Source organism: Centruroides sculpturatus, unplaced genomic scaffold, assembly GCF_000671375.1.
Source record: "Centruroides sculpturatus isolate CEXI.00-Female unplaced genomic scaffold, Cexi_2.0 scaffold117, whole genome shotgun sequence".
In the NCBI taxonomy this organism is placed as follows: Eukaryota; Metazoa; Arthropoda; class Arachnida; order Scorpiones; family Buthidae; genus Centruroides; species Centruroides sculpturatus.
In genome coordinates, this window is record NW_019384308.1 from 525,923 (window position 1) to 539,785 (window position 13,863).

Consider the following 13,863-nt stretch of genomic DNA (forward strand, 5'->3'; position numbering starts at 1 on the left):
TATTTATTATATTATAAATATTTTAAATAATGTATATACAGCAAACAATATTTCAACATAATTACAGTTTTAAAAATAGATACACGTTTTAAAATATATATGAAGCAATAAATTCTCTTACTTAAAATTTAAAAAAAATTTCTTTTTTTTTATCGATTAATTTTGGTATTATCTATAGACTTTTCTCTGGAGAAAAGTCTATAGATAAGCAGGCAATAAAAACCCAAATCTACTGTTGTTCCGTAATGAAAAATTACAGTACATAAGAAAAGGGGGGTGGAGACCAAAGATATTCCACAAAAGAAACTAAAAAAATCAATTATTTCGAAGATAATCGCTGCAAAGGACAATTTAATGACCCGTGGGCTACAGTCCACGTAGTACCAGAAAGACTTCCATATTTAGTTAACGAGAAAAAAAAAATATGGGGAATATATTTATATTTATATAAAGTATTTTTCTCCAGACACACAACGTGCACAGTTAGATTAACATATGTCGTTGAAGTAAGCCACCTATAATTAAGCCATAATAGTCTACCCGATAGTATTCCTCTAACCGAAGTTCGAGAGGTTAAAAACCTCCAGTTCGGTCCACGAGTGTGCTGTAGTCGCACGTGGGGTTTCTGAATTCTGTTGAAAACCGGCGAATGTCATCGGTCGAAATATCGAATAAACATCAGCCGTTCTTTGCCAGTATCAGATAGAAAAGCGTTTATTCATAGTAAGACTGGGAACTGCATGCGAGTCCAGCACCTGCTATTGGCGCCGCACACCTCTACATTGTAACCTTGAAAGTCGGTCAGTTACCCAGGCCGCCGACCTTGGCTGGCTATCAAATCGCACGATAAGCCAGCCGCTTTACAAACACGTTACTATACATAACCATCTTCGAACCTTCAATATTATTGTCGTTTACGTTGGATATTATCCCACTATTGTACCAAACTCTAGCTGTGCAGCGATACGAGGGTGCCACAGTAGATGCGGCTTGAATTACTTCAGTGGAAGCTAGAGGAATAGAGAAACAATCAAAAAAAGAAAAAAAATACCGCTTATAAGCCTGGATAAATGCGTTAAAAATCTAATGTTAAAAAATACTTTTAAACACGTTACTGGAGATTAAGAGCGCTTTGAAACGTAAAAGACGCGTTACGCCGGAGAAAAGCAGTAAAACGTAGTATAGTAGCTGTAAAAATGTTTAAAACCTAGCCTATATTCTTGTTCGAGTGTCGTAGTAAACGAAAATATTCCGTATCTCAATTTAAAAGCGAATATTTTTCCTAGTTACAAAACAACACGCGGACGTACGCAGACACGCAAATTCACGAAAACCATTGCTAAATTACAGTCAACAAACTGGAAAAAAAAATGTACTAAAAGTAGAAAATCATTAAAACTCACACACACAAATGCAATTACGATATTAAACGCTGCTGGAAAGGATACAAATTTAGAAAATCTTCGATCGAGCGACGATACGGTGGCATCTGCAAGAGATTCTTAAGCAGTAATGAAATCTGATCGACGCGTATAGATGTCTATAAAACCGATGACTCTCGGTTGGTAGACGGGAGGTACATGTTGCAAGACTGATATTTGGTCGAGGAGGAAAGAAAAACCATCGAGAATTTCTCCAATTCCTAACCTGGATAACTTCGACCTTCGTAAGAAAAAAAAAATGCTCGACCGAGATGACGTACCGATTAAATTTACGGAGCGCCAAACGTAAAAAAACATGCACATAATCGACAACGTTACAACGAAAACTGTCGAAAATCTAAACAAGAAATAAAAAAAAAAATCTACTCAGATAAGGGATCATAACCTCTGCGTTTGACAGCCATGTTTACATAACAAGTTGATTTCGCTTAACTGGGAAAATATTCGCATTGGCACACACAAAAAAAAGTCAACAACATACATCAACGACGAAAGAATAAGAAAAAAAGGAAAGAAACCATAGTGACATTCCATAGAGTCATTATGCACACAACTGCATACCTATCCGTTCTACACACGACATAAAGGAAAATAAATTACAAGCAACGTCGCTCCCCAATCAACAACTCATGCAGGGGGGAATCCACTTACACAAATGGTAAACCGGAGGAATAAATTAAGCTTAAATTGATTAAATTTTTGTATTTGTACTTTATTATAATTATGTTATAAATAAACGTCTTAACGTGTTACATACTAGAAAAATCTCTACCTCGTCCTACATAACGACTGTATCAGTAGTTTCCCGATAAAAGTACTGAGTCAGCAGTCAAAGAAACTTCGCCATTATGTAATGTTGGCAGCACTATCGGTATCACTCGCTGCCAACAAAGCGATAGAAGATAGTTAAGTAAACGCAGCACCGCTCTATTAAGATCTTTTTTTTCCCTGCTCGTTTTCTCCCCCCTCCTCTTCGGTATTCCAACAACTACAACAACTGTTACACGCCGCTCGAAATTAAAAACAGGAAAAAAAACTTAGCGCGTTACATCCAGTCAAGTTGCTGGTATCGGGTTACGATGCGATTAATTAAAACTTCACGAAAGATGTGACGAAAGCAAAGGATGCCACCATAAGCCAATTTGGATATTTAGGGGAATTGCGATAACTAGGTCAGTATGTCTGTTTCTACGTCAGCCGAAGAGATGACGTAACGCGGCTGTTCCATCATCACTGGACACTTCCTGCCTACGTCATCGACAACTAGGTCACAATGTTACATAAATATACTGTGGGTAGGGAACTCCTACAAGCACGACTAAACTTGCCAAGCCGCTCTTTAAACATTAACGAATTCCAACAGGTGTCTTTCGTAGAAAACGATGGCTATCTTCCTTTTTATCCTTCCCTCCCCTGTCGCGTAATTAACTTATAACTTTTCTCGAATCGAAAAATCGCACGAAAAAACAGGAAAAATGTATAGAAATTAGTTTCATGTATGGAGATAGTTCATTTGAATAAGTTATGCAGATGAAACGAATTTGTATAATTAAAGAAAAAAACACTTGTTGTTGGGTTAAAAAATCATTATTTTAATGAGTTTGGTAAAAAAAAAGAAGAGTTTTAAATATTTAAAAATTATATAGAAATGCTAAAAATAGACATTTTTAACCAGAAAATGTGGGCATCTTTCTTGATTCTTCCATACCAAACGGTACCAAAAAACGCAAACATAACTGTAATTTTTATTATTTTTTTTAATTTTACTTAACAAAACTGCGGAAGGGGGTGTATTTTCCGCCGGAAAAAGTTAAATACTCTTTTTTTTTTAAATTTTATTTCTTTATTTCCGAACTAACAACTAAGTAGGAAGTGAAAACACAATACCTTGTCGACTGCTACATTGGCTCAGACCCATCAGAAATCACTTGTTAATACTTCGACACTGAAAAAAAAAATAATTAAAAATTTAAAAAAAAAAAAAAAAAAAAAAAAAAAAAAAAAAAAAAAAAAAAAAAAAAAAAAAAAAAAAAAAAAAAAAAAAATAATAAAAAAAAAAAAAAAAAAAAAAAAAAAAAAAAAAAAAAAAAAGAAAGAATTCAAACGGCTCCATAGAAACCTGCTAGTTATCGATTCGGTTGGGTAACGTATAATCGAATCAACGAATTACTTTTGCGGTTTAGGTAACGTCATTTTGGTATGGAAACGGTTTCCAAAAATGTTTAAACTCTCGATNATATATATATTTTTTTTTTCTTCCTCCCCTTTCTTCTTTCTGTAAACATACGAAAACTTCTGTCGTAAACTGGTAACGGCCATTCTGGCAAAGCGCATTTTTACTGGAAGGGGGAAGGCAAGACTTAGACATAAAAGCCTTTCGAGTCACGATTCGGGCGCAGCGTTTTATGTGTCAAGATGTCGCCATCGTGCGGTACGTGACACGTAATTGCTGTTTACTGCCAATAACACTGGGGTCGTAAAATTGTACGAGACTAAACCCTACACGAAGATGGACATCGTCGGAGAAAGCTCATCCAATGAATAGTAGCAGTCGTCTTATCAATCCCCTGACCTATTTTATGTCGATCGGATTGATCTCGTCTTAGCAACAGTAAAATACAATTGTATTTTTTTCTTTTTATGTTTTCGATCGAGAAAGAAAACGAACCGAAAGGGGGAAAACGATTTCTTATTTTTAAGCTTCCTGTACGCCTCCTAGAAGAATCTTGTATACGCGTATGGGTATTGGGAGGATATTAATGAACTAAATTCGATTTTTATCGAGTTCCTTTGCCAATTGTAACCTTCTAACAAAGAGGATGCTGAAATTAAACAGGAAACGATGGGCTGCTATTGTTATGCCGCATATCCTCGCCGTGTTGGAATCTAGTCCATTGTCGACTCAAACGAGCGATATCTTATAAACCGTTCCGTCTAGAAAACGATCTACTACTTCAGTTTGGCTCCTTGTCCATGTAAGAAAAACGAAAAAAGAAAAAGAAAAAAAAAAAAAAAAGAAAGAATTCAAACGGCTCCATAGAAACCTGCTAGTTATCGATTCGGTTGGGTAACGTATAATCGAATCAACGAATTACTTTTGCGGTTTAGGTAACGTCATTTTGGTATGGAAACGGTTTCCAAAAATGTTTAAACTCTCGATTATCGAGCATTTTTCGATTCAGAAAAGGTCAAAGAATGACTAAAATTTATATTAAAGTTGTTTCCGGTGCCAGCAACACACCCGAAGGTTTTGAAGAACGGCATCGAAATCGTTACCGAGAATAGAATTTCCCGAGGAGAAAATGTAAAGAAATTGTAAAATAAAACATCAATCTGCATGAGAAATTAATCGAAACCGTAGAAGAAGTGTACGCAGAAAGTCGTACAGATATTATGTAAATTAATTCAGAAGAAATTAAGGAGTAAAGTAGGCATATCTCGTATTGGAACCGAGAGATCTGTAGGATGGATGACGAGTTAAAAATGAGATTTTGCAACATAAAAACATTATTTCATTCGATTTAAAAGAAAGAAATTTAAGAAAAAAAACTGAGTAAAACTTCATTAAAATGTTACAAGAACTAAGAACACGTTGTAAAGATATTTGCGTTCAAGTGAACGTAAATAAAGTTGATTAAAATACGTCTTTAATTCATAAAATGTTTTTTTTTTCACTTTATTAAAAGATTCGCTTTAATGAATTCTGGAGCAAATGTGAAAAATGAAATCTGCATTTAAAAAAAAAAACAGCTTAAAATATACAAGAAAGCTGAGCTGACGTTTCGTGTTATTTACCAAATCAACATATCAACAAAATCAATCCCGAAAGAATCGTGATAGCGAAATGGATTCATGACGATTTTTCTGTTGATTCTACAATAAACTTTTCAAAATTATACAAAAAATCTGCATATAAAACTTAGTCATAACTGAAGGGAAATCATTATACTGTATAGAAATTAGTTTCATGTATGGAGATAGTTCATTTGAATAAGTTATGCAGATGAAACGAATTTGTATAATTAAAGAAAAAAACACTTGTTGGGTTAAAAAATCATTATTTTAATGAGTTTGGTAAAAAAAAAGAAGAGTTTTAAATATTTAAAAATTATATATATATGTATAAAAAAGTAATTGTTTAAGTTGTGAAATTAAAGTATTCACGACAGTACGGTCTGTAGAAGCACGCGAAGTGAATCCCACCTGCTCATTGTACTTTTTTTCTGACTTAATTTAATTTTTTTTTTCTTTTTCGAAACACCAGCTGGTCCACGTCCAGCTGTTCGTATGTATAATCTTACCTTCCTGTCCTAATATATGTTAAAACTCATTCGGGTGGCATCCTAATCCACTAACATCGATACCGACCACTTTCATATTAATTGCGATTAATTATTCATCGTCGTGGTGTAGCGGAGTTCGGGGGGGAGAAGTAATTATACGCACTCGGTTAATATTTCAGGTGGATGAAAGTTTGTTTAAACATTAATAAGCAGTGTATACAAACGCCAGGAAGAGGGTCGTCGTCGTGCGTGATTTTAGTGGTTCTGAAGTGGTTGAAATTGCTGCGTGACGCCTCCCACCCCGCTTTGGCACGCGAGTTTCGACTTCGCTATCAAGGGGGGAAGAGAAAGACGGGAGGAAAATGTACGACAGGGTAGAAGAGGGTCAAAGAGGAGAGTGTAATCATCTATCTTGACGTGTCTGTTTTTTTTTTGGAATTTTCCACGCGTATTGAGAGCTGTTCTCTGTCGAAAAAGTGCCAGAGTGGTGACGAAGTATGCAAAAATTCGCGATACATCCAAAAGTGGGGGTTGTCAGTATTACAATCTTGGAAATCTGTACAGCACACAACGTGGTAGAATACTAGAAGTGTATTGTGTCCACTTCCAATAAAAGAAGCTGTATATCACAACAGAGCGGCTATTCAGATGTCAATACATCTTCTGTTATGTTTATAATAATGATTTATTAAATCAATAATAGATTACGTTGTAAACATTCTAATCGCAGTTCGCATTATCGCTATTCTGTCCAAGTATTAAGATAAATAACTGTATATTCTGCGAGTAACCACTTAATCGAAGTTGAACAATAATAATTAATTTGTTCAGCATTAAACTAACTTTATAACACCGTTCAACGTCTGTATGAATATTACGAAATAGTTTCGTATGTGTCGGATGTAACAACGCAAACAAATATTTTGTAACAAGTTTAGGCTAATCAAATTATGCCAGTCATTTAGATCCTTTAAATATGCTGTAGGGAACCGAACCCAAGACTGTCAAACAATTAAGTAACAGAGAGTAGAATTCGAACAAAAATTTCAGGCATTAACTACTTACATAATTCATACCTTGACGTGGCATAGAACCGAACCCAGTACACTAAACGGCAATATTGTAGAGATATTTATCTACATTTTTAAAGCGCTAATCATCGGCTAAGTTACCAGGAAATCGAATTAAAATTTCATACCTCGTGCTAAGTATTGCAACACCGGGACACACCTTAAGGGACCACTTAAAACCACGTTAGATACGTCTAAATTAGATACAGATTCTACTGCCGTACACACTAGAGAATCGGTCTATATAACAATAGGCCTATTTACACAATTTTAATATGTAACGGTGTTAAAGATTTTGTGTCAACAATGATTTACACAGATTAGAGAAGAATATACACAGGAAAGGTTATCAAAAAAAAAAAAAATAATAATAATAATAATACATTTCTGTGGCGATATAATTTCACTAGTAGATAATTTAATTAAACATTATCAATCGATAGGCTGTGCTAGATCGGTTGGTAACGTCATAATTGAATTTCTAAACAATGTAGTATATATAAATTGGAGCAAGCACCAACGGGACGGCTTTTATCAAGTAACACAAGTTTAATACGTAACGATATTCGTTATTACGACATCGTTAATTTGGGAAAAATCTATGTTTAAAATCGTTTCTTTATCATTAATCAGTGGGGAAAATGTGTTACGGTATCGCTTCGAAACGCGATAACAGCATGCGTTACGATCGATACGCGTTATTAATCATTGATCTAGTGGTATTAAGTGGATTCTCTCTTCGTAAATCTAGAGCTAATTACTCAAAATCTGCCTTTCCCCAAATCGAATTTAGTTTCAATAATAATGATCGTTCCAAATTTAACACTTCTGCAGCCTTCGTTTTAATTTGTTTATCTTTCCTTCCGGCAATAAACTATAACGCGTTACTCGTGTCTACAAAAATTCAAAATTAAGCGTAGGTGTTGCACCTTGAGAGCAAAGTCTTAATATTATAACAAACAAACGAGAAATGTTTTCTATTTTCCTGTTTCTGACTAATAGAACAACTGGAATTAACGACAAACACGGGAAAACTGATACAGTGTGTGTGTATAGGCTATACAGGACGATTCAAAAGTCAGTTAACAGGAAGACTAAATGGCAACTCGTTTATTCTAAATTCGGATCACGATTTTACACTCACACCTATCTGGAATCAGGAACCGATCCAGAGAGAACGACTGCACCATAATATATTTTATTAAGAACAGGAGCTTCATTATTAAAACAATCGTTATATTCCGTCAACATAAAACATGGTTAACTGACTTTCGAACCATCTTGTAATCACTTTCATGTATTATCACGCGTATTCCTGTATCGGGTGTGCAGTACGTCCCTCAATCTTCAGGCCTCTACATTATAAATAATGTATATCTATATTGATACACAAACACAGCAAAAACTTGCTCAGCATACTCGTTAATCGCATTAAATAATTCTTAATACAAATTCTGTGCGTTGCAGATATTAATTAATCCGACACAGACGAACGAGTCAGGTACAATAGACGTGTATGTGTTTAAATACGATTAAGATACAGAGTAATACAAATCATTTAAAAACACACACACACACACACACACACACAATTACAACCGAACATCAAAAGCTCTGTGAGCAACACAAGAAAGACACGTGTTTGTAAGCATCCACGTATATGCTAATTAAACTTACAAGCGGGCAAGCCCCATTTTTTATAACCTTTCACGCACAAGAACATAATTTACGAGTTTTCCACGTTTAAAATGTATTACGTAACACTAAAAATATGCCGTTTCATAAAACCGAATTAAAGTTTTGCGGTAGGAAAGGCATTTTTATCTACCATTTCTCATGAGTTCATGTTAAATCTCGATTTAGTAATTAGTTACTGCAACTCTCTATGTATGTTACTCACACAGATTAAAAAAAAAACACTACTAACTACGCTTCTAGTACTTAAAACACAAGCTTATAATACGCAGGCATGTGTTAAGTAACCTTGCAACACAAAGAAATCGTCCCCCTCCGAAAAAAAAAAAAAAAATGATTAAAAATCGTTGTAGCAGAGCAGGAGCTAGCTTCTAATAAACTCTGACGTACAGGCTGTTAAGGTCAAATCCTGTACCGAAGTACTGAAGGAAGATTACAGACTAATAATAGTGGCCGGCGTGCTTTTGTTTAGCACCACTACAACAGCAATAACGAATCAGAAACTTAGTTAAATCGCACATGAGCTGTGCTTTTAGTTAACAATTCTTAAACACGTGAAAATTCATTCGTAGTATAGTTCAAGGTGTTTAGAGAAGGTTAATCTGCATTTATGAGATTGCTAATGCAATCCGAAGCCATAAAATGTTACTTCAAAAGTCGATACGTATCCTTACACAACAGCGAAACTTTACGACTAATTAATAATTTCTAATTAGAGCAAAAAAAAAAATAATAATAATTTTCTAGGTACTTTCGAATAAACGTGTGCTTAATTTTAAATTTCCGACCCTAAATTACTCAAGTTAAAAAAAACTGTTTGTACAACTTTTTTAATCAAGAAAGCAATTAAAACAATAAAACTGATTACTTTTTTTTATTTAATTAGAAAGCTCATTATCTCTGTACTTATAGTTTGTNCGATGGCTATCTTCCTTTTTATCCTTCCCTCCCCTGTCGCGTAATTAACTTATAACTTTTCTCGAATCGAAAAATCGCACGAAAAAACAGGAAAATAATCGATAGCAACAGGAAGGAGCATCAGAGCCATGGATACGGAGCGTTCGGGATTTTTCGTATCGATGGGGATATTACGTCACGTGCCTCTTCCCTTATCGCATAACTGTTACAGTTAAATGGCCTCTTAACCCCAATCGAAATCCCTCCCGAGTTTATGCAGAACAAATAATATTATGTTACCGAAAGAGCAATCGTAACTAATCACTGTCAGAGATTCTGCTAAATTAATTACTTTACAACTTACGACCTCGTTTTCTAATTATAAAATATTAATAAGAGAATGAAAATATGCACACATTTATTTTAAAAAAAAAAAGAAAGTAAAATGCTAAATCGAGTTACGTTCAACATAAAAATGCCATTGAAAAAATAAACACGAGGCGTGGACTACATACCTCACTCTTAATGTGTTCAATTTAATTACATTTTTTTATGTTCCTTAAGTGTTTTGAATTATTTTTACGCACTTTAAAAACGTTACATCGAGGTTCAAGTGTTGTATATGTAGAAGAGGAGTTTTAAAAATCGATAAGTAACGATATTAAAACACCATTTTACTTTTAAGTAACAGATTTATTTAACTCAATTGGGTCTCGATTTAACGTTTTGCAATCTCTCTACATTTTTCGCAATTAACGTTCTAATGATTATTTTATCTATTAAAATTGATTTAAGCGGAATTAAAACGTGACATTTTGATATTAAACAAAAGCTTTTCGTGATTTTGAGCATTACAAATCCAAGGCCTGAACGTCAAAGACCAGTACATAAAAAAAAGAATTGCAAATTTAACAAAATTCAAAACGTTAAATCGATGCTTTTCACTATATTATACAAGGGGATAAGTTTCCCAATTCATTTTGTTACAATTGTTTTGTAGTGATTGAATTTGATTCTAAATCGCATCTATTGCAAAACTGCTTTATGAAGGCTTTAAATACGTTATAACGAGTTCAATGAAGAAAACGACTAGGTGAGAGCACACCAACACTCGATTTAATGTAAAATTTTCGTTTAAAGAAATAATAATAATAATAATAATACCCTATGGCCTACACATTTCATAAATGTGTATTTAGTTTACTGTAATTGTCCTTCCCTCAAGCCATGTTAAAAATAGCAATCCATGACATGAACAGGTTAGTGTTTAAGCACTACAAATCAATGGCTTAAAAGGATACGAAAACATAAACTGTTTTAAAAAAATACAATAAAATATATATTTATAGCTCGAAATTGACAATAGATTGCACCAATGCATGAATGCATTGTTTAGTAACATGAAGGATTTCGTTAAAACTTACAGAAATTCTAACGCAGATAATCGATTCATTACAACATTTTCTTTGTATAAAACAATCTTTTTATTTAAAAAAAAAGAAACAACGTTAAAAAATTTACTATTTGAATTTTGAACGAAGAAAATTGCTGAGTCGTTGTGCGCAACTTGTTTTTAAAAGGGGGCAGACACACGGACTCATTCACCATCGAAAAAAAGCATCCGTTTAATAAAAGTACGTTTTCCTCATTCGTCTGGTCCCTTTTTTTTCGGTATAACCAGCTTTTTCTTCTTCTTCTTCTTCTTCTGCTTTTTTTGATAATTTCAGAGGAGGAAAAACTTCAATTAAAAAGTTTAATTTGTTACTATCTGATTCTCGCGTGAGAATGACACCAAAGTGTAGCTAATGATGCGGGATTTCGTCCCCTATAGACACTAATTACCCACATGGTCTATGTCAAAACTGGAGTAACCTGTTCTCGAACGCGTTATTTTATTCGAAACAATGTACACACTCCGCGAATTCCATTCAAATCATCTCAGATATAGATTTTTCCCACAGAAAGCACTTTAAAGAAAAAGGATTTATTTAATCGAACAAATTTCCTGGCCGACGAAAAACTTAATTTCTTTTCTTTCTTTTTTTTCTATATTTAAGAGCCCAATCGATCGAGTGTAAAAATTTGATAACTTTCCATTGTCTAGAACTCTAAAGCTTAACTAATTATCCAAATTGGAAAGTTAAAGAAAGAAATAGGATGTTGCAATTGTGCCATTATGTACCTTGACACATATAAGAAACCGATTAAAATACAAAAAAAAATTAAAAAAATAACGTTTAAGTTAACTCCAAACCACAAAATTCCATTTTCAGATAAGGGCTCGTTCTAAGAAAGCCAAGCTAAAGAGTGGAGCTCGGATTATAGACTCGTAACAGGAAATCATGTGACGACAGACGTCACGCGTACCGACTGTTACGTGACTTTTGGAACAATGAGTCCAATTGGTATACGTGAAAAGCAGATGTACTTGTAAAAATGGTTCGCCGTCGAGTCACACAACAGATTTGTTTCTGCTAAACTCCATTTTTTTAACGACTTATTACACTTTAATTACGCTCGTGAAACGTGGCCTAATTAATGCCGCTGCCTAATTTTTTTTCAAACACATTCTCTCGAATTACATACACACATCCGGGATTCTGCATCGGTTACTACAGTAATAAACCTTTAAAAAAAGGGGGTGGAAGAAAGGAAGAGAGGTCTCGTGACGACACAATATACATCACACGACTCAGAAAATCTCGAGAAGTAATTTTATCGGGATGTAAATGAAGATTCTGTCAGACTAAACTTGTTCCGAGTGAAGACAGATAATAACCAGTGAAGCATTCAGTCTAAAAATCCACCAAGTAAGAAAATAATAAAATAAACAAATAAGTAGAGTCACGAATCCTGGAAATCCTAACGAGAAATCCAAGACGCGAAAACCATTAAAAAAATATTTAAAAAAAAAATTCCCAATTTGCGAAGATTTGTCGATTACATCCGCATTTACTTATTGAAATGTCGAATCCTCTTTTCATGCTGGATCGTTAGAATAATAATGAAAATAAAAAGGAATCGAGACAATCGAGCAGCTTTGAAAATATTGAAGAGACACTCCACTATCCAATTATTGACACAAGAGTAATGTTGTAACGCAACTACGTTCACAACACCCAATTCTATGATAACGATGCAATCAGCGATATCCTTTGCAAATCCCACGATATCGTTAATAACTGGCTGATTTCTATTATTTGCACTTGCAAACAATTTCTACTCTTAAACTTTTCGTTAAAGTAATAACAAAAAATAAAAAAATTCGGCGAAGTACTTATATATTACAAATGGCGCCGTTAAAATTCCTTAATTGGAAAAAAATAAAATTTTTATGAAGTTTACTTCATGAAAATTCTTCTTCTTCTTCTTATTTTTTTTCTAATTATTAAAATGTTCTTAAATAAATATTGTTAAGACCGCAATTAAAATCCTTGCCTTAAAAAGTAATTACTATCTTGAAACTAAAAATTTATTTTATAAGTTACTAAAATCCTAGAAATGAAACCTGTATTTTCTAGAAAATTTCATTAAGATGGCATTAAAAATACCATTAAAAATTCATCGTTAAAACGTTAATTTTAATTTAAAAAAAAAATGAAATTTCCTATTAAAAGACCATTAAAATCCTTCCATAAAGAGCTTAAGAGAAACTCGGAATTCTTTAAAATCCTTTATTAAAATAGCATTAAGATTTTTCCCCGATGAAAAAAAAGGGAGGAGGACAACTTTTATAAAGCCAAACTTTAAAAATTCTTTTAATAATGGAAGATATTTAGGAATTTTTATTTTTAAAAAAAAGAATTTATAACGCTAATTGAAGCAACTTTTTCTTTCCACAATACGAAAAATCAGTATTAATTACTCGGACAAAATTTAACCTATAATTCAGTAACCTTGGATCCTAGTAGCCCAGATTCTGGATGACGTGGAAGCAGTCAAGACGGTAAAAATCCCGTTCTAAAGAGGAATTAAAACTATTTTGTTGTTTTTTTTTACATTTTATTTTGGACTCGACTTTTCCTGGTTACAAGAAATTCTCTTGGATTGGTTAAATGATTCGCCTTTAATGGCATCTTACAATAATGGATCATTAGTGCAGCTTGGAAACTGATCTGGAGTGGCGAACGAATGGAATGGTTTATTATCGTCCAGATCCGTTGTTCCGTTTATGAAATTTATATATATATATATATTTTTTTTTTCTTCCTCCCCTTTCTTCTTTCTGTAAACATACGAAAACTTCTGTCGTAAACTGGTAACGGCCATTCTGGCAAAGCGCATTTTTACTGGAAGGGGGAAGGCAAGACTTAGACATAAAAGCCTTTCGAGTCACGATTCGGGCGCAGCGTTTTATGTGTCAAGATGTCGCCATCGTGCGGTACGTGACACGTAATTGCTGTTTACTGCCAATAACACTGGGGTCGTAAAATTGTACGAGACTAAACCCTACACGAAGATGGACATCGTCGGAGA

The 13,863-nt window shown here is 33.8% G+C and overlaps 1 long non-coding RNA gene across 1 annotated transcript in view; it reads right to left on the minus strand.

Moving 5' to 3' along the window:
- LOC111620242 overlaps positions 1-13,863 on the minus strand; it is a 106,230-nt gene that overhangs the window by 81,331 nt on the left and 11,036 nt on the right. The window contains exon 2 of the long non-coding RNA XR_002755889.1: positions 3,330-3,387. This is a non-coding gene — a long non-coding RNA (uncharacterized LOC111620242). The remainder of the gene's footprint in view (positions 1-3,329; positions 3,388-13,863) is intronic.